The sequence below is a fragment of the Corapipo altera genome, unplaced genomic scaffold, assembly GCF_003945725.1.
Source record: "Corapipo altera isolate COAL_440 unplaced genomic scaffold, ASM394572v1 68, whole genome shotgun sequence".
NCBI classification, from domain to species: Eukaryota; Metazoa; Chordata; class Aves; order Passeriformes; family Pipridae; genus Corapipo; species Corapipo altera.
Window position 1 is genome coordinate 2,899,017 of NW_020884919.1, and position 22,146 is coordinate 2,921,162.

At 40.6% G+C, this 22,146-nt stretch overlaps 1 long non-coding RNA gene across 1 annotated transcript; it reads right to left on the reverse strand.

Annotated features, from left to right (window-relative positions):
- Nucleotides 1-261: 261 nt before the first annotated feature.
- LOC113953316 lies at nt 262-17,108 on the reverse strand. The gene is made up of 3 exons (XR_003529840.1): nt 17,097-17,108; nt 1,008-1,013; nt 262-371 (listed from the first exon to the last, which is right to left on the reverse strand). It is a non-coding gene; the product is annotated as an uncharacterized LOC113953316 (long non-coding RNA).
- Nucleotides 17,109-22,146: the final 5,038 nt, after the last annotated feature.

A 22,146-nucleotide genomic window follows, 5' to 3' on the forward strand; every position in this document is an offset into this window, starting at 1 on the left:
GGTTCAATCCCTTATGGACTATGGGCTTAAGAGTTAGATTTGATGATCCCTGTGGGTCCCTTTCAACTCAGAGTATTCCATGAGTGATCTCTGTGATCTCTTAAAGTGTACCAGATGTGTTTTGTGGGGTAAGGATAACGGCATCACACACCAAGTGGTGCCATGTCATGAGCTCTGACAAGTACCTGCTTATGGCTTGTGTTTTGGGCATTGGAACTGGGCTGCCCAGGGAGGTGGTGGAGTTACTGAAGGTGTTTAAGAAGAGGCTGGATGTGGCACTCACTACCATGGTCTAGTAGACAAGGTGGTGGTAGGTCAAAGATTGGACTCAGTGACCTCAGAGATCTTTTCCAACCTGGGTGATTCTATGTCTGTTTTGCTCCAGCCCACCTGGTTGGGAAGGAGATGCCTTAACAAACAGCTTCTCCCTCTAATAGGAATTTAGGATCGGTATTTGTTGGTAGGCACAGCCCTGCTGTCAGGTACCTGTGCAGGGTTTCCTGGCTCTGCTGAGGGGGCAGGTCACTGTGCACCCCCCCAGGATCACCTGCCTGGTGCTCCAGATGGACCATTGGCCTGCACTTCGGTGCCAGCGAGTTGTCACCAATCTTAGGGCTCAGGTTACCCACAAGTACGTGCTGTAGACTGTCTAAACCCTTTAGGGAATCTGTGTTAGCAACAGCGGAAAAGGAAGCCTATTCTGGGATTGTCATTTAACCTGAATTTCAAGGCAGTTGAAAGAAAAAGGGGGGCTGAGGAGGGAGGGAAGCCTCCAACCCTGTGTTAGCTCTGCTCTGGGCACTGGGAGAAGGTGTTCAAAACCACTTTCGAAACATGACACAGGGACAAAATAACCTCCATCCCTCTTCTGATTTCAAACCTGTCTCCCCTGATCCTGCAGTGGGGTAACAGCCACTTTGTTTCATGAGAACTGGGCTGACAAAATGTTTTGATTAACTGGAATAGCCCCGTTTATTTAGGTGTTGCAAATTTTGGGTAAAGGCCACAATTATCTTTAAATTAGACACTGTAATAGGTGTTGATTGTGCAACGTGGACTTGGAGCTTCAGTATGTGAACGTTAAATTTATTACAGTATCCTCTGAGCTGGGGTCTCACTTGCCAAATAGGCTAATCCACTAATTCACTTCTCTTTGAGCTGCTCTCAGAACAAAACCAACTTTCAAACATTTTCCATTTGCAATTGTAATCAAAGGACAAGCAGTGATACAAGAAATGAAGCAATGTGGGTGAAGTAGAACAAAATCATTTAGTGGCCTACTGGAGGAACAATTTAAAATGTTTAAACATGCCAAAAGGAAGGAGGGGGAAGACCAGAATTCCACTTTCGTGAACAATGTATCAGATAAGTGAAAATATAAAATGCTGGCTAGAAATCTGAGGTGAGGGTTTTCTACTTTATGTATTTAAGGATTTAATGCACTTGAAAACTTGGCAAGCCAGTTTCAGTGTTGGAAGCATGAACTGATATTGTACACGTGCTTAACGTGGCTCCTCATTCCAAGGGGATGTCTGGTTTGGATGGCACAGGGAATAAATGTGAGTTAAAACAGTGTTAATGGGGTTAAAGAGAACTGATCAGAGATCAATAACTGGTTTTGGGAAGAAGCACTAAGGTGGTAAAGAGGTTTTATCACCTGATGGCTGAGGTAGAAACAGTGTAATGGTGAGGACTGGGATTTTATAGTACCAGTGGAATTTGTGGTTTCTCTTCAACCACACACTTTATTACAAAAAAGAATTAAAAAAGTATTCAAAATGTTCCCAAACTAGCTTCTTTTTCTGTCTTCTTCTTAGTTCTTTTATTCCCTCCCAAATGTCATAGGAAACCCTCCAGCTCTCTTCTCCAGGCTCAATTAGTGCTTTCAGTTCCTATTAGGTTTCCATATCCATCTGACCCTCCCTGCAGGGTTCCAGGGCCCTCCACAGCCCTCCTGGCCTCTGCCTTCCCACCAGCAGGACTCTGCTCCCTCCAGGTCCCTCCCAGGCATCCAGCCTGAAGGCATGGATGGAGTATCCTCTTGTTCTTAATCATTGTTGATTAAAGTCAGTTAAAAACTGCTTTTCTGTTTGGTTTAGAAACATGGGACTGCTCCCTTGGGTAGCCCATTGGTGCCCATCAGACCTCCTTGGTGGCAAATGGGACCTGGAAAGGAGTAGAGAAGTATTCATCAGATCTTTTCCTGGTGAATATTACAGCTTTTTTTTCCCCCCTAGTTTATCTCTTGCTAAATATTTTCTTCCAGTTGCGATTTGCTTCTTTTGAGGGAGTTTTTTTGTGGTTCTTTGCTTTGGGTTTGTTGTTTGTTTGTTTGTTTTTTCCTCCGGAGTTTCTTGTACCTGAGGATCAATTTTTCAACTGTGGTATAGTCTAGAAAAATGAATTTTGATGAGGACAGAGGTGGAGGAAGGGAGTGAAGCAAATACAAAAGTTTTTAGCTTCCTCATCCTATTAGAGTGAGGGGTGAGAAGTCATGCTCTAATTTTATACAGACTTTGGGCTGTGGATTTATCACCAGGGAAGAGAAAGATGTTAAAATTAGAGGCAGTGGTGCACATTCATCCTATTCCTTTCCAGCTGTGGAAAGTTTTGGGTCAGTGCTTCCTTAGTTCAGGTAATAACACTTAACCTGCGTGGCTTTTGTAAGAGCAAGAAGGAAGAGGCCCTTCTGATCATATTTTTGTCTTTTCTGGACTAATTAAGAGCAGCAGAAACTCATTTAGAGATGGTCAATACTTGGGTTGCTCTCAAGGTTGCTATAAGTTTTGTTTACTGGTTGCCCAGAGAGGCTGTGGCTGCCCCATCCCTGGAAGGGTCCAAGGCCAGGTTGGACAGGGCTTGGAGCAACCTGGGCTGGTGGAAGGTGTCCCTGCCCATGGCAGGGCATGGAATGAAATGATCTTTAAGGTCCCTCCCACCCAAAACATTCTGTGATACCACTGATGATTCACAAAGTGGAAGGAGAGAGGAGTGGGAAAAAAAAAAAAAGGTGTTGCCAAATTCTCCTTTTTCCTCCAAGAAATTTCTCCTGGTCCCAGCCCACGGATTCTATCCCAAATTGGGGTAATAGATATATATTGTTACTTGAAACAACTAGATGAACCTTTAACTGTCCAGGAACTTTCTTCTGTGTGTTGTTACAAAAGTATAAACCCCCTTATAAACACCCTTTAATGATGAGTAGGAGTTAATGGCCCCGAGCTGAGCTTTGAGCCAGTACCTCCTCCCAGATGGTCATTAATCCTCAGATCCTCTGTACATTGCTAATTACTGCTTAAAGATAATATTTTGCAGCTTTTTAAAAAATTCTGTGCCACAGTTCCTTTAGGACACTTGTTATTCTACTTCCAAGAAGGTGTCTAACGTGGCAAAAAATGTGCTTTATTGCACCCCTGTAGCCCTTGTGACTGTCGAGCTGGAGCTGAGGTTTACAAAGCAGGACAGCTTTTAAAAAAACATGTATACATAACATTGCATACATAATAGATGGGAATGGTTCCAAAACAATCTATTGCATAATTACCTAATTAATACAATCTGTAATAATTAAAAATCCTTTGGAGAATTTGTAAAAACATTTTACCATGCGTGTGTCATAGATAATTTTTAGACTCGGTGTCTCAGCTGTTTGCTTTTTCTTTTTCTTTTCTTTTTTTTTTTCTTTTTAATTTGGTCTTTCAAATTGCCAACAGTCTTATTGCTGCTTTGTGGCCCAGGCACTTAACAAATTTCATTTCTCAAATGGAAGGGACCGAATTTTCTCCCCAGAAGTGCAGTTCACAGGCAAGGGCAACATTCAGCGCTAACTTTCCTTCTGCAGAGAGACAAACAAAAAAGGCAGGTTTAAATAAGTGTATTTCAAGGGCTCTTTTCAACTGTTGGGAAGAGTTAATAAAGCAAAATAAAAATTTCAAAGCAACAAAAATTGCTTTGGGCTCCACTTTTAAATCAAGACAGAAAAATTGATTTTGCAGATACATTATAACCCTACTCATCTCAAAATGGTCCCACAGTGCAATTGTATCAGTGGTGCTTATTTATATTTATATCTATATCTAACAGATATTCTGGAGCATTATATAAACCTCTGCTTCTGGAAGTACCAGCTACATGGCCTGGGGTAACTCCTGTTTGTGTGTTTGAGATGTACAGGCAGGACATGAGGTCTGGGCTCAGAATTGCTTTTAACTTCCCTGGAAATGTTAAGAGCCAGGTTGGACGGGGCTTGGAGCAACCTGGGGTAGTGGAAAGTGTCCCTGCCAATGGCAGAAGATGGACTAGATGAACTTTAAGGTCCCTCCCAACCCAAACCATTCTGGGATTCTGTGTCTCTATTCAGCAGAGCAGCCCTGCAGTGGAGTACAGGAGTAGTATTTTCCCTCTAGATGCACCATTTCAAATCAGTTCTCCTTTCTCTGCCTCTAAGACAGCATGGGAAAGCTTTTTATTTCCCTTTACATTTCCTTCTTTTTAAAGAACCCAACCAGGCATCACAAGTAAAGGGGAATGATGAAATCTGCACTGTCCTGGACAACCCCACTGCCTGCAGCTGATGCCAGGGCTAAAAGCAAAAGCTTTTTCCTCATTTTTCTCTCTTTGTGACACCTGAAATAAAATGGTTTGGATTAGTTAAATGTGGTTTAAAAGACTCTGTCTACCAACACCTTAATATCAGGTAATTCCTGGTTGTGAGGGTGGGGAGGCCCTGGCACAGGTTGCCCAGAAAAGCTGTGGCTGCCCCTGGATTCCTGGAATGTCCAAGGCCAGGTTGGACAGGGCTTGGAGAAACCTGGGCTAGTGGAAGGTGTCCCTGCCCAGGGCAGGGGGTGGAACAAGATGGTCTTTAAGGTCCCTGCCAACCCAAACCATCCTGTGATTCTATAATTATTTGTAATTGGGGCATCCTGAGATGTGTAACCTTGACTTTATTATTACCAAACCATCATGAATTCAGTAGTCACACGGCAAACCCTGCAGACCCAAAATTTGTGCCATTAAATCCCATCCCGGTTCCTTCTCAGTGAAAAAAGTTTTCTCTGAATAAATGATTAAGACTAGTGGACAGCATTAAGTGTGTGGTCAATGCAGGAGGTGCTCAATGAATAATTATTAGAAAATAAAGGATTTTTGCTTTATCGAAGTGTGGGGTTGCATCTAATTGATTCTTAATTGTGAAATCCATTTTTCACCTCAAAAGAGCCACTAATAGTTTTGTCAGCTGGGTTTGTTATTTAACTTTGCGGGGGCTGGAGTCTTTAGTACCTGAAATGAAGAGATTCACCTTCTTGTACTTAGCTTTTTAGAAGTCCAGCAGGGAATTTACCAGGGAAAGCAAACTGGAGGATTCGCCTTTTGGGTTCATTAGTGATCATTGCACATTAGCTGATGGAAAAATTCCCAAAATAACAAAGCAAAGAGTGAGGGTTCCATCCAAAATCCCAGTCTTTTTGCATCACAGCAGAAAGCAGGCAGTGAATGATGGAGACTTTGAGCATGGTGTCGTGAGCGACAGCGTTGTTGGGTTTATTTAAGGTTAGTAAAACTGTGGTGGAAAAATATAAAAGGGAGATTCTGAAGTATGGACTCCTGGAGGAGATTTTGGGTTTATTTTTTTTTGTTTCCTGAGGCTTTTCCTGGGTGCTGGCTGACATGTGCTCTCTGGGGGATGTCCTTGGCTTGTCAACTCAGCACATCAGCATTTTCTTTCTGGAGATCACCTGTAACTCAGAGTTGTAACTGAATTTGGGCTTTTTCTCATGGAATTGTCTTTCCAAAGCAGGGTAGTATTTTCCAACTTCCCTGATCAAAGTGCATGAATATTTGTTTTGGACTCAAAGTTGATAAACAAGGGTGGAAGATCAGTCCCCAAGCCTCTGGGGACTCTGGTCATCTCTTCCCTGCACGAGGACTGTGAGGAAATCCCCCTCTCTCAGTGCCACTGTCACTCTCCCCATGACAAACTCTGCTCATATTTTTGGCAGCAGGGTTCAGGCAAGTTAAGGAGTTGTTGTGTTCTCCCCATGCACCTAAGATATTTAATTCTCTCTGCAGAGGTTAAGTAACTTCTTGATTTTTCATAACCCAGGCAACTAAAATACTTCTTTTTTTTTTTTAATGTCTATTTTGCAATCCCTGAATCATATGATCAGCCTAAGGGATATACATTTTGCAAATGACACTGGATTATTATTAGTCTTGGCTATTTCAGCATGGGGAAGAAAGGAGAAAAAAAACATTACTTGCAGGTTTTTGCAGACTAGTTGCAGTTTAACAACTTCTCAAATACACACCAAGGAAGGTGATGACCAAGTGAAATAGTTTCTTGTGCACAAGGTGGTTCTCTTAAGTGATAACTTGGAGTGACCTGAAATGCCACTTCTGGTCCACAAAATAAAACAGTAAAACAAAAACCAAACCATATTTGGTGTTTAGATGAAAAGAAAGACACATATTTCTATAATTTGTTATATTTTTTTTTTTCCCCCACTGGCAGGAGATTTCTTGAGAGAAATTGTGCCGGCAAATTAGCATTTCCAGTGCTTTAATATACATTCCTGGAGGTATCCTTTTCCCATGAGAGCACTTCTGGGAATGACAGCAGCATGCTTGGTACTGCTCCAGCTGTCTGGCAGGGAGGTGTGCTCAGCATCACTTGCCTTTCAGTAGTTGTTGAAGGACACCTGTGTCTTATTTGCTGTGTTACACCTTGGAAGTTTTGACTCTTTAAAAGGATAACACACCTGCCAGGCGGATCTTGGGAACCTGCCACAACTCAACTGCTGACCTGTAACTCCTCCTGAAGTCACCACTCAGGTGTCACAGATCACTTCCAGTAATTTTTTTTGATAGCCATAATATGGCCATGACTAATGTTGTTCTTGCTACACTTTTGGTTTTGTTTCCATGTGTCTTTTCGAGCAGTTACACTAATTCAAAATGAGCGGTGGTTGTTGAAATCCTCTGTGACCTGGTGGGGCAAGAGGAGGTAGCACATCATCTGAAAGGCTACAGTATGTTTTGTGACATCATCGTGACATGATGTAAAACATCATGTGACAGCTCCTGTTGCACAGGTGTCATTACATTTTGCATCAAAAGGCTGCAGATGCCTTTTGTCAGTTTGTTAATTGGCTCGTGTTCCTGTGTGGGAACCTCCATCACCCTCACCTTGGTGACACATAGAGGGATGAACTCGATGGTGCTTCCACCCTCACACCCAGGGCCACCCTGTCCCACGCCAGCAAAAGCTGCAGCTCAGGGGAGACACAACTCTACTCTGATTTGTGGCATTATCTTGGCTGGTTTTGGCTCTCTGGTGATTTTATAATGATAAAAGGTGAGAGAATTGGGATTGTTCAGCCTGGAGAAGAAAAAGCTTTGAGGTGACCTTATTGTGGTCTTCCAGTACCTGAGGGAGCTACAAGAAAGATGGAGAAAGACTATTTACAAGGGTCTGGGTGACAGGACAACAGGGAATGGCTTCAGACTGACAGAGAGTAGGTTTAGATTGGATATGAGGAGGAAATTCTTGGCTGTGAGGGTGGGAAGGCCCTGGTAGAGGTTGTCCAGAGAAGCTGTGGCTGCCCCTGGATCTCTGGAAGTGTCCAAGGCCAGGTTGGATGGGGCTTGGAGCACCCTGGTGTGTCCTGCTCATGTGTCCTGCCCATGGAAGGGGAGTTGGAACTAAATGATCTTTAAGGTCCCTTCAAACCCACACCTTTCTGTGATTCTGTGGTGTTTAAAGGCTTAAGGGCTGCTCTCTGTGCTGGAAAATCTTCTGCTGATCCCAGCTTCATCCAGTGCCAGCTCTGATCCAGGAACTAGAGCCAGGTTCTGAAAGTTGAATAAACTTAACTAATATAACAGTTTTTAAGGCCCTGGACCCAGTGATCAGCATGTCCAGTGGGAAGGGAATAACCTTCATCTGCACTGGAGGGGTTGCCATGGCGGGACTTCCTAGGTCTTGCTCCTGCAAACTGCTGGTAAAGTTGGTAAAGCTCTTGTGACAAATCTCAGAAAATGAGGCTCTGAATACCTTGGCATGCAAGGAAAGAAGGAAGGCACATGTTAATAGTAGTGATAAGCAATGTTAAAAAGAAAAAAAAGGGTGTGTGGGCAAAGGAATTGTACTAAGGAATCTGTAGAACTGATTATTTTTCCTGGTACTTTTTTTCCCCATTGCCTTCAACTGAACCAGAATTTCAGTTCTTAAATTTTAGAGTTTATCTGAACTTTTAAATCATACTGAGTGCTTGGACTGTACCTTTTTTTTTAAAAAAAAAACCCAAACTAATTTTTGCTGCTGCCTAGAAATGTAGTTTTACTTGTTCCGCAGAGTTTACCCTACAAAATACTTGGCAGTGCAGCAAGATTTTCATTTATACTCAGTCCTGTTGCATGTCACCATCTCAAAGGTCTTTTCCAACCTAAAGGGTTCTATGATTCCGTACCCTGTCGCACTCAGTTGACTTGGTCTGTGAGTGGGAGCTGCTGTCTCCTCTGGCACAGCTCAGAGCTCCCTTCTGGCTTCCTTGAGTCCAATAGACCCACAAAAAACTGTGAAAGTGCTTTTCTCTGAAGCAATCGTTGCATCAGCCCCGGGAAGTGCATCTTTAATATAAAAATGTACAACCCCCCTGCCCCTCCTGCAAGACCTATTCCCCAATTTCTAACTTTGTGTAAGGTTGAAATACTTGACTTGGCCCGTTGTGAACTTTAAAGGAATAAAGTCCAGCATCCCTCATTATGATTTATTAGTTCTGGAATAGAAATCTTTCCCATCTAAAATCACTCTGGGCTATCCAGGACTCAACCTGAAGCAACCAGAGTGTTACATATGGATCAAATACAGCCTATAATTAACCAATACTGGCTTTCTGTTATTACTGACAATTTACAGTTACAGTCCATTTGCACAGTGCTTTCTTCTGTGATTATCCCATGGAAATTTGTGATAACTATCAGTAAAGCTTACATTGAAACTTTTATTTTGAAGCATGAGAACAAGATAAGCTCTTGGAGAATTTTACAGGTGTTAGGAAAATTGGTTAAGGAATTATCATTGGTATTTTCTGATTCATGTTGTTACCCACCCTTTTTTCTTGAGTAGGAGCACTTTGCTGGTACCTTTTGATAAGAGTTTTCAGGTAATTAGTAATCTGTGACTCCTTGCACTTTTCCCTTTAAAAACATGTATATTTAGGACAGTTTAATTATTTGGTTTGTTTTATACAAGGAGCTTTATGAAAATCACTTTCTTGGGGTTGAAACCTCTGATTCAAGCTTGAATCTTTCTTATGCTTCTGGATAAAGCATCTCTTCAGGTTTTGTTTAATTTTCTTCTCTCACTCCTCCCCGGTTATCTAAAAATACTTTAAGGAAAAACTTTGAGGTGGCGTTTTTCCCCCTCCATAAATGATGTGATGGAGCAGAAACTTGTGGAGAAAATGAAGTCATGAAACCTCAGACAACTGCAAATAAAAGTAAATGACCAAAAAACAAGCGAGGTGTGGAGTAGGTAAATTTTTAGTAGCTCTGGAATACTGATGCCTGGTACATTCGTTGCAGATGACATGATTCATATACTTTTATTGGACACAAAGTTTATTTTGCAAATTATGGATCCTTTGATACCAATGGGATGGGGGCTTTAGGAATCCTTGAGATATTAGATGGATGTAAATGAACCAGGTAGTGAACACCAATGCCAGGGGCATACACTGAAGGGTTTGATGTTGGTCAGGGGCTAGATTTTAACCTTCATTTTAGGAGATATTTAATACAAGAAAATATTCCTGATAATTTTTTAATAGTGTGCAATGGAGCATTGTCTAATTTAATGCCATATAAGCTGGACAAAGAAAAGTTCAGTAGGGCAAGTGCACTTGGGATGCTTTTTAATTCGTTCTTTAAATAAGAGTGAGGCAGCTGGACTCTGAATGTCAGGCTTCCCAAATGAGGAATCACTGCATCTGGATACATGAGGAAATATGCTGTCAGGCAATCCACAGCTCCAAAAAACTGGACATAAATATTCAACAAGGTACCCCCTTCTTTGGATAAATATAAGAAGACTGAAAGGTCTTTCCTAAGGAGAAATGGGATGAGCCCAAAGTGACACAATGTTGAGTCTGGAGACATCAGGATTGCCAGAGAAAAGGAGGGAGGTGTTGTGAAGGGAAGCCAAAATTCATTTTAGCAACAAACTCGTGCTAAAAGGTAAGATGGAGATGGTCATTTATCCAAAGAGTCCAATAAAATGTGTCCAGTTTTGTTTACTTTAGGTCTGGTGTTATCAATTTGGCCATTTGACCTCCATTCTTTATGTTCAGTGAGGGATGCCTGCCATCACTTTTATGGGAACATCACTAAGAGAGGCAATCACTGATCTGTTGTTTCTCAAGAAAATGCTCAAAAACCCTCAAACCACAAACAAACCCAAAACAAAATCCCTTCCCATTACAAAAAAAAAAAAAAAAACAAAAAACATATAAAAACCCATTATGCTCAAAAAGGCTGTTGGAGTGATTGATGCTTATCTGAAAAACTCAGTGAGAGTGCTGGTAGCCAAAATTTACAGTGAAACTCATAGAATGTTGTGGACATACAAACTGCATAAATAAATTAATATTAAAAATACAAATTTGCATTTAAATTAGGAGCTGAGCAAAGGCTTCTCAGAGTTGAACAGGTCAGAGAGCCTCTGGCCAGGGTGCTGCATGGTAAACTTCCATGAACCAAGTTTAATTTAAGATGTGGTTCTTTGGGAAAATGAAAGCTTTGCTTGGAACACTTAGAGGGAGGTATTTTTCATGTATCTTCATTCATAGGTGTCTAATTTTATTCTGCATAAATTTGCTGTGAATTTGACCACAGCCACCAGCTGGAGATGAGTTAAGCCAGTGCTGATTGTTTCAAGTGTCTGGTCAAAATACCTTTGTTGAAAAAATTTAGGGGTTTAAATACCTCCCAGAATGAAAAAAGAGGGGAAGTGATATGGATAGAAATAGGAAGAAAATCAGGGATATGACAGAAGAAATCTTGAATTGTAATCCTGACACAGAATCCTTTAGGGCAACTGCCCACCTTAGAACTGTTTTCTTTAGGGAATTATTTAACAAAACAATTTTTCTTACGGAAATTATAACTTCTTTCACCTGGTCAACATATTAAAGGTACATTTCACTCTTTCCACACATACAGAAGCCTTGCACCCCCCTCAAGACTTGCTTTCCCACCAGTGAAACACCCCTTCATCACTTTGTCATGCCCTTCTTGTACCCCCCTGAAGTTACCCAAAGTTCTGGGACGTTCCCACCCACCTCAGGGGATCCTGCCCATGTACCCAGTAAAGAGTTTCATTCTTAAAAATCAAACCCTTGAACCCAAGGGTTCCATCTCCCCAAACAGGGAAGCAGTGCAAAGAATAATGCACGTACTAGAAAACAGGATTTTACTGTCAGCACTTTTAGGCAGCAGCAGAAGTTTTGCTGAACCACTGAAAGGAACTAACACTAACAAGAGGAAGATAAGCAGCAAAAGCATCACAGTAATCAAATCTGATTGTAATGAAAGCATTCAGAAGAATCTCTACATCAGTTAAGCAAGAAAATATCTTTTTCTGGAATCACTCTAGGTGAGGAAATACTGAAAGTGCCAATAGTGTGCTCAGATGTGGAAAACCTACTGTTAAAAATGAACCCACATTGGTTAAAATATCCCAAGAGAAGGATACCTGTTGTTGCAACACAAATTTGCCCCTTGTCACAACCACATTTCTATGTTCTGTAAACCACTTGTGATCTGGTTTGGTTTTGTTTTTAAGTTTGGGCAAGTCCTAATGAAAGTTTTCTGAACCTAAATTAAAAATAATTAAAAAATAATTGAAACTAGAAGATTGCATAGAAGAATTTGAAGGAAAAAATTATGAAAATTATCTGTTCAGTGAAGATAACACCCTCTTTTGCTGGAACCATGTTAGGTGAGGAAATACTGAAAGTGCCAATAGTTTGTTCAGGTGTGGAAAACCTACAGTTAAAAATGAACCTAGATTTGCTAAAATATCCCAAGAGCAGGATACCTGTTGTTGCAACACAATTAAGGTGGTTTTCCCTGGGTCACAACCATATTTTTATCTTCTCTGAACTGCTAGTGATCTGTTGGTTTTTTTTTTTTAAATTTGAGAAAGTCCTTGTAAAAGTGTTCTAAGCCCAAATTAAAAATAGAAATAAATTAATGCCAGAAGATTATATAGAAGAATTTGAAGGAAAAATTGAAGGAAATGACCCTCTCCAATGATACACAGAATTTAATGGATACTGGTGGAACTGGAATAAAAGCCAGCAGAGTTGCACACACCATTCCAGCGTGGCTGGAGGTAAGTTAAAGGAACAAACAAAATCCTGGCGCCAGCCAGGACAGAAACGAAGCACTTAGTCCAGCACAGGACATTAGACAGTCCAATAAAAGTCCATGGTTCACAGAACTGAAGGCAGCTGCAATCTCTAATAACATGAGTAGAGTCAAGGACCCTGCACCAGAGTTAATAAGCAGATCATTACAGCCTCTGACCAAGGCAGTCTCCACACTGACCTAATCGAAATCCAGAATGAACATTATCCTAACGTGCATGATGAACCAATTAGCCCAGAGCTGGGCTGCTTCCACCTGCTCTACTATCTCAATTTAGAATGGTAAATTAAAACCAAAAAGGGATGAGAGAACATGTCAGAGGTTGTTTAACATGGGAAGATGGCACAGACTTTAAGGGAAAGCGGGTTCCTCCGTGGCTGCAGCTCAGTGCTGCCAAACAGACCAGTTTTTTATAGATCCCTGTGCTCCCACTGAGATGGGATGGCCAGTCCCCAAAATAAAAGATGACTCATCTAAGGCAGGGATGTAAATTAACAACTGTGATGCCTGAAGGTTCTGCTCTGTGGATCTCTAAATTCTCCTCCTTCCTGAGGATGTTTTCCATTTCCCTTTCTCAGGGACAGTTGTGACCATCCAGGTCTAGGGGAAAATTCACAAAGGATTTGGTCACTGTGCCTTGATGAGCAAAGGGCTCGTGGGAGAATTGGAAGTCTGCCTTTGTCCTGTACCTCTGGGTGACCATCAGGCAGGACAGGATTTGAGCCTTGTCTCCTGAAAAACCTGTGTGTTTTGTTCTGGTGTTCAGTTAGAAACCAGATTATAAACAATCTGCAAAGTGAGTTTTTTGTCTTGCTCTTCTGTCTCATACTCCTGGCTACACTCTGGGGTAGTTTCAGTAAAAGGAGGGTAACTTACTTTTGCTAATTCTTAGCAATTCATTAACCAGTGCATCGTATAAGGAAAGCAGGATGGAAAAGTGGGAAAATGTTGTCCTTATTTTACTGTGTAAAATAAGTTAAGAGTGGGCCTTTGCTACTTGAAGAAACATTTCAGTCCTTCCATCTGTTTGTGGATCCACCCATGAGCATCAGAGTTGTGTGTAACAGAGGTTTGAAGAGTTCAGAGATGGGTGATTACCACAACTCCCATGTGCAGACAGATTTAAAAGGTCCTGACAGCTCAGTGCAGAAGGTAAATACACAGGAATGTAACAGAATTCAACCTAAGTGTAACACAGGTGATACTTCTTACTTTCTTTTAGGAAAATAGTTAGAAGGAAAAAATAACCCACAGTCTAGAAGTGACTTGGAAAGACAGCTACCACATAATATTTTTAACACCAAAACTGGCTACTAAGGGGATATTTCTGGATATCTCTTTTAGTACCATTCAGTAAAAGGGAATTTCTTGCTTCTTTCCAAAAGTTATTTGTTGTATTTCCCTTTTAGAGCAACTATTTGACTGTTTAGACTCTGACTTGGCAGGTTTTGTTCCTAATCTTTCTTTAGTTCTGGTTTAATATTCATTTGGTAAACCTTTTACTCAAATACTAAAGGGTTTGTGCCGACTGTATGAGTTCCTGCTGAATATAATCTAGATTAATGTGTCCCAGCTCACCTTGCACACACAACAAAGTTGATGTCACCTGTGGGTGCATGTGCTTGATATTTGGTACCAATGAATGATCTACTAGTAGATTATTATATGTATTCCATATTATACTGATTTTTCAAGGCTGAAGTTTACATTGTTCATAGATTTTACTGAGAGCTGGGGAAAAGCATGGGAGGAACGGCCACAAATAAAAACATAATGACTCAAAATCTTAGTCTTAGAATGTTGTTCTACATTTGAAGGGCAGATGTTCCCTGCTCTGCAAACTGCCCATAGCAGTGGCCTCTTGCCTCACACAGAGCTGCTGACTCCGTGATTTACTGAGACTCTCGTGACTCCGCACGTTTGTTCCTTTGTGGGTTTGGAGGAGAGTTTGAGAATAAGATAAAATAAGAAGAAGTAGGAAAATTCAAGTCTGTAATGTATCACTTCAGAAGTCCTGGTGCTCTGCAGTGCAGGTTTGGGTTTGGGGTGGGGGTTGGAGGGGGGACAGAGGACCCTGAGCACTCAGAGCTCTGCCAGCCCCGAGTACAGACGATCCCTGTTGTCCCTGTTATTGGAATCTGCTGAAGGACACGAGTGCCAGGATGGTTGTGGAGGCTGACATGTGAAATAGGTGGTGAGGAACAGGGAGCACAAAGAGAGACTCCAAGCCCCCGAGTACACATACATATCCTGGAGTCCTGGCTTTAGCTGGGAAATGGGAAAGGTTTTAATTTAAAATTTGATTTAAGGGAGAGAGACTTTTTCATTAGCGTAGCAGTTACTCACTCAGTTGGGAGCTATTGGAAGAAATTAAAGTACATTTGGCAATCTATATGCTTCAAGCAGGAATGGGATCTATCTATCTATTTATCCACCTTTCTGCCTAATCACATAAATTCCATGATATCCAGGGTTACATTTTCCCTTTCCTCCACGGCTGCAAAATCTGACTGCCTGAAAACCCCACTGAAAGGAGAAAGTTATTACCAATGTCAGCCAGTCCCTTAAGTTTTTTTTCTACTGTTAGCATAGGATGGGTTTTCTCTGAATCAGCTGAAAAAACACACTGGAAAACACTTTTTACTGGCTTTTTTTTTTTCTTTCTTTCTTTCCAGTGACATTTTTCAGAGAGAACAAAAAAAAAAAAAAAAAAAAAGGAAAAACAGGCAAAAAGAAAGAAATGTAAATCAAAAATTTAAGACAAAAAACAGGGGAGAGTGGTTTGGGGAAGTGAGTGTTGTGTACATAGCCCTGTTTTAATATGCAGTTACCTCCTTTCTCAGAGAGAGTAACATAAAGTTTTGCAAGTTGTGGTTGGTTTTTTTTTCCTCTTTTGTCAAAAAAAATTATGAAAGTGTCGCTTTTCCTTTGCAGTTAATTCAGGAGAGATCCTCAATTCGAGCAGGGCACATTTTCATGCAAATACAGCAGCACAGTTTCCAGCCCCCTAATAGCTTCTTACAAATGATGTGCCATTACAACGAGGTTTATTTAAACAAATTTAATACATCTTTAATCAAGCTGGAGAGCATTTTCAAAGGTCACGCTCCAAATCAGGATCACTGTTCAGAGCTTATCAAAGTATTAGCTTAAGGGGGAGGGAGAATTATTTCTTGGACAAGTAATTTTAGGCAAATCTTTATTTACATTTTTATTCAGTTATTAAATTTTATTCCTTTCCCTCCTCCTCCTAGTCTCCATTTATGAACCTATAAGAAAGTCTGTAAATGGAGCCATAAGCATATCACAGCAGTTACTATTTCCAGGGGCTATTCCTTTGAATCGAGTGGGCCCATAAAAGCAAAGATGAAGTCACTTTTTTTTTTTTTAAACACAAGCTCTGTGTATCCATTTCATCCAACAAGCTCTTGCCCGAGGATCTGATATTAGGATAAATACATTAGATATATTTGGAATTAAGAAAACAAGCTAAAAACAAATTTTGAGGATAATGGGTGTTTAAAGGTACTTTGAGTGTTCCTGCTGTGACAGGACAATTGTTGATGTTCAGTCTTTAAAACTAATGGGAGCTGCACTAATGGACCACAGGGATCCACCCCATTTCACACCTCTGGGATCATTCATTAGGTGTATATCCTTAAATAGGTCACAAATGGATTAACTGGTCCATAACCAGTCGTATGTGCATGTGTTGGTGTCTCCAGTGTCCTCTCTTTTGCCGAGTGCTCTTATTGCTCACCCTTGTGTGCATAAAACTCAATCCTTTGGCCTCTGCTTTGCAGGAGGAACTAATGAGGCACCAGGATTAAAGGAGGAGTGAACCCTGTAAGCTCACAGACAGAAATACCCCAGAGATTTTAATGCTCATTAGGCTGAGGAGCCTTCAAACTTTTCCAAACGGGGAGGTAAAGCTGGGCATCTGTGCAGATCGTGAAAAGAGCTTGTGCAGGCTCTGTTAATTCTCTTTTTAAGGCTCACCTTGCAGCCAGGATTTGGGATAAGGTTAAAAAGGAGCTATGCTGAACTACATTCCCGGGCACTCCTGGAGAGCTGGTTTTGCAGGGCACTGATTTGCCTGGGTACTCTGAAGCACTGTTTTGTACCCAAACCTTCAATCCTCACCAAGAAATCTTTGGATCTAACACTTATGGCATCCACAAGGCAAGGGAGTGTACAAAATAAATAAAGCGTGCTCATATTACCAGGTTTTCAGTGTTTTATGGACTTCTGAGTGTCCCCCAAGGCTTTTGGCAGAATGATTGCTGCTGAAATCTATAGGTGTTTTCGGGATTCTGCGACTGCAGAAAGCAAATGTTACCATGTGATATTTAGGCAATAAAAATCCATGTGATACAGAATAAAAAAGAAGGCAGTTACCTGGTGGGGGTCAACAGTGAAACAGCCAAATTCCTGTGTTTAACAGTTAGCTGTACACAACCATCCTCTGAACAACAAAATATGCTCTCCCATATTCTCACTCAGGTACAATTTTAACATAGCCTGTTGTACTCTAACACCCAAAAAGTGCAGCATCTTATTTCTAGAAACCTGCTTTAATGTGAGAGGAATGTGAATGTCTTTAAATCTGAAATATTTAATGGTCATAGAATAATTTACCCAAAAAACCTCTATTTTATTTCAACTTCCAAATGACAGCTTTTCACAGTGGTTATGGATTTTTATTTTGTGGGGTTTTTTTCAGTAGTCATGAACGATTTTTCAGCTTTGGTTTATATTTGACGTTCACCCTTTGTTCCTGGTGGCATAAAGGATGTGATATTGTTTCCTTTCATTGCTCAGAAGGGCCTTTTGAGAAGGAGGACTTGAAGAAACTTTGAACTTCTGAGCAAGTTTATAGAACAACAGCAGATCAGTAGAATTAAGAAGCATCAAAGGACATTTAACTGCCTGAAAATTCTGGACTTCCACTTTCTCTGTTGTCAATGGGACTGTGGATTCAAATCCCTTGGTTTCTGAGACTCTTACTTCATCTTCCCTTTTTTTCACCCAGATAAAGCATCCCTTAGAGAAAAAAAAAAAAAAACAATGGAAAAAGGGGCTACTTCATGAAATGTGATAACTTCATGTTGAGTTTTATGTGGCATTGTGGTTGGTTGGTTGGTTGGGGATAGATTTACCTGGGAATCAGCTACCGATGCAGGGAATTCAGTGGGGTGAACAGTGTTACCCCACAACCCTCCTGTGGGAGGTGATGCACAAACACAGGGGGCTTCTAACAGTCCAAAGGTCGTGAAAAAGGTGAAGAAATAGGTGGAAACTACCAGAGGTAGCATGGAAAGTTAATAAAGTTTGGCAAACCTTAGGATGGACTAAACATACTGGCCAGAAAAAAATGTTAAGGGGGAAAGGGCAAGGGGAAAGCATAAATTTTGGGGACTGTACAGCTGGATGTGAGCACACAAGGGCATCAGAACACTGTGGGTAATCTCAAGTCGTATTTGCAACAGCACAGCTCCACTCTGGGGAGCAAATCATAAAGGAACACTTCAAACTCCTACATTTTTCCTTTCCACTGGGCTTGTGTTGGTGGTGATCCCTTTGTCTGCAGTGAGAATCCGCTTTAGCAATGCATATCTTTCCTTCTCTTAGCAAATAAAAGTTTCTAAGAATTTCAGTATTAGCTCAGTCTTCGTGATATTGTCTAAATGACAGGATTGGCATGTGGTTTTCTTTCATTTCATATTTGTGCTGTGCTGGATTTAGTTCCCTTTTTTTTGTTTTCGACATTTCATGTGTTTGTTATTTGGAAATCGGTTCTCAGGAATATTTTGTTTGACCATAATGTGCTGCTTGCTCTCTTTTTGTTCCCAGCTCACAGCAGGGAGGGATCACTTGTGCTCATAGCAAGAGTTTTGTAGCCCTGGTTTGACAGGCTGTGGTTCTTCCCAATACATATTTGGGTGTATATATTAAAGTATTCCTGCTGCAAATATTAATGTATACGAAGCTCTTGCCACCATTTGCAAAGTAGGAGGAGGATAAAATATAAACATAAGTTGGAAGCGAAGAAATTTGAATTCTAATCTCACCCCTAAAGATGTAGAGAAAAGGGGTAGTGATCAAACTCCATCTTGAACATATTACTGTGAAAATAAAATAAATAATAATAATAAACAACCCCAAACTACAATGTCAGTTTGCTCCTGGACTCAAAGAGTGGAAATGTATTTGTTAAAGACTGGAAATATTCAGTTTAGAGGTGCTTAGTGGTGCATTATTTTCTGTTAAATTGTATTTTTAAAAAGAAATAGGTTTAGAAAGTTTGAAGTTCTGTGGAATATTCTGAAATTTTCTAAATGAGTGGAGTATTCAACCAATCTGAATCTGTTCTCATAGTACATGTTCCAGAAACTGTGTTCAGCTCGGGGTAAAGATTTTTTTTTTTTCTTTTCAGAGCTCAAGATTTCAGGATGAGAAAGCTTATTTTCCTTCTCTTTTTGTTTTGTTTCTGTCGTTATTAGAAATATCTAAATATAACAGCTTTATTCAGCTCAAGGTGACTGTCAGCTGGTTAACTGGCTGTTAATCTCTGATTCTTTAAAGTAGCAAAGCACTTTGTCCATCAGTGGTGATGTTTTTCTGCTGTTTTGCATCCGTGGGGTTAAAATTCTGTGATTGGGGTTTGAGGAAAGAGAATCTAATGGCACAAATGGCATCGTGGGCACTCACTGGATGTGCAAGAATTACATCTTCCAGTGGGTTTATGCGAGTCTGACAATATTGCTAAAATTCCCCTCCTTTTTTATGCCGTGTGACAAAATTTGATGCGAATTAACTAAGTCCCCTTTTGATCTTATTTTGCTTCTGTTAAATAAGGAGTGGGCTGAGTAGAAAAACAAACAGCACAGGACTGTTGACACTGGAAACCCTAAGGGTTCCTTTCCAGATAGACTTAGTTGGATCAGTGTAAATAGGTCAGCTGCTCTGCAAACTGCATCCAGGGCCTTTCAGGACTGTAGGACCCATCAGGCAGTCGATAATTTTGGCCAGATAGTGCCTTAATATGCTCTGGTAGAGCCAAGAAGAGTCTTTTTCTCAGGAAATAACCACAATAGCAGAAATGTAATCACCCACATTTGTGCTCTGAGGGTAGTGTTCTGTCATGTACTGTGATAAATGCTGAACATGGATGCTGTAATGCTGTCATTTATTCCTTGTAATAATCCCAAGAAGTGATGGTTATTATTAACTGAAAGCTTTGAGTATCACAGCAGAGAATTTTTTTAACCACTTCTAAAAAAGTACAAAAGAGGAAAAATAATAATAATAATAACCAAAAGAAAAAATAACAAGTGCTCTTCTCAGTTGTGATGTTAAATTTACACTGGAAATTCTGAAATTTAAAGGATGAAAATTAACTTGCCAGTGCCAGTCAAAGTGTATTGCACGACACAAAAAAATAAAATGGATATTTAACCAGGAAGAAAGCAACAGGAAATGAAAATACTGGATAAGATGGGAATATATACATTTTGATCAATGTACTAAGCACGTGTATATCCCAAAATAATGATGACCTGGTAAAAAAAAGCAAAACCACCTCTGTAATATGATATTGATCTTGTAACAACATTTTTTTATTCTATTAGTGCCCTCATACATCTTTTTTTGTGAAGTTCAAGTTTATGGCCTGTGCTATAATGGAAATTTCAGGACTTTCTCTTAGTTTTCTTATTATGAAAAGATTTCAGTCATTTTCCTCTTTAATCATACACCCCCAGAAGTGAGGGAGAGAGAGAAATGGGGATTATAAGTGAGTTTCAGCATGTGAAAGAAAAAGACTATATGTCATTATAAACCCAAACAAGCAATGTTTATCATGGTTATGGTATTCAGGAATATTACATGTTTTTTGGAGGTTTTGTCTGATGGGTCAGAGAGATGTTTTGGGTGAACTCTGGGTTTGTCCTGGAGGAGATTTGAGGTACTGATGTTGGAATACCCACATCACATCGGTGTAGAAAGTGCTTCACAGCTTGCAAGCTGCAGGGTTTGCTCTCCAATTTACAACTTTGGGTCCTGTTCTGAATTCCCACAGTACCTCAGTGAGGAATTCTGATAACGTTCACCACACATGTATGAACATCTGTCCTTCAAAAAAGGACACTTCTGCTTTTCTTCCCATCTCTTCCTCTTCCTGAAGGACAGAAACCAGTGGGTATCCATTCACTAATTGTGCTAATACAAAATAAAGAGTTTTTCATCTGATATATGTGGTCCTAGAGAGCAATTGAAGTCCAAATGAAACACAATTTTTATTTCTGTAGCCCCACCAGTGATCTTGTGCCTTTTTCCCTGGCCCAAACTGATTTTTACAGTAACCCAGAATGTCTGTGTTTTCTGTCCCAGTGCTAAAATCCAACCTCCACACTTGACCTAAGCTATGTTCAGTTTTTCTCCCTATAGTTGCACAGATTTGGGGGAAAGCTTCAGTTTTCCATAAGCTTTTCCATATAGACCTTCCCTATCACCTCCTTACCATTTTAAATCTCTGGGGAGATCATGTCTCTTTCCAAAATCTAACTGACTCAGTTCCTGCAGTATTTTCTTCAGAAAAAAGAAAAAAAAAACCTGGTTTTTTTCCTCATTTTGACTCTACACAAATCTTGAGTTGCTGGGTATTTTTTAACTTAATCTCTAGTTTTGGAATGATAGGCCAGTTGCCTGTCTAGTGATAAGTATTGCTTTTTCAAGATTATGCTGGGAATAATTATTTCTTGAGAACCTTTTTTTTTTTCCTTGCAAATCTCTCACACATTATTTTCTCTCCCACCTGCTCCTCCTCCTAACATTGTGTGTCTAATATTTGTTCAGTGCCAAGCAGGATAACTTGTACCTTCTCCCATCCTTCAGCTGAAAATCAGTTTCTTGGTGGGATTTTGAGGTTCCATGTGTGGGATGCGCAACTTGTTTGCCACTGATGAGAGAAAAACAAAGCGAGGCAGGAGAAAATCCAAGTTGGATGGGGCTTGGAGCAACCTGGTCTAGTGGAAGGTGTTCCTGACCGTGGTGGGGACTTGGACTAGATGGGTTTTAAAGTCCCTTCCAACCCCAACCGTTTTGTATTTCTATGATTAAATAAACCAAAACCAAACTCTGAGTGCATCAGCAGTGATCACAAAAAAAAAAAAAAAAAAAGAGGTATTGACAAGTGCTTCAGTACTTGTCTGAAAGGATATATTCCTGAATTTACAGTAGCAGTGACAGCCTGAATAGGAGGTGAGGAGGAAACAACTCCAAACCTCCCCAGGTTGCCAGGGTGGGACTTCCAGACATGGGGAAAGCAGAGCCAGGAGAAGGGATAATCAGTAATGCCCTCATTGCCTTCAAGACAGTAGCAAAATGCTCTCTCAGTGGTGTGAATTTGTTCACTGAGGAGCTCAGGATCACACGCTGAGGCAGAGGATGTTAATAGACACGAGTAGGCCCACTCAGAAAATCTGTGTTCAACCATCAGTGAATAAGGAAGGGAAAAACTGTCCTGAAATGCCTGGAAACTGGCTGGCTAAAGCCTTCAGGAATTAGCTGAGGGAGGAAAAAATACCCTTTGCTGTAACCATCCCTCCCACCTGAGGTTCCTGAAGTGCCTCACAGCTATGAATGGAGGTTGAGGAGACCTTTGAAGGGTTGTTGATGGAGGGAAGAAGTTAAAATCTGACTTCCCAGCCAGAG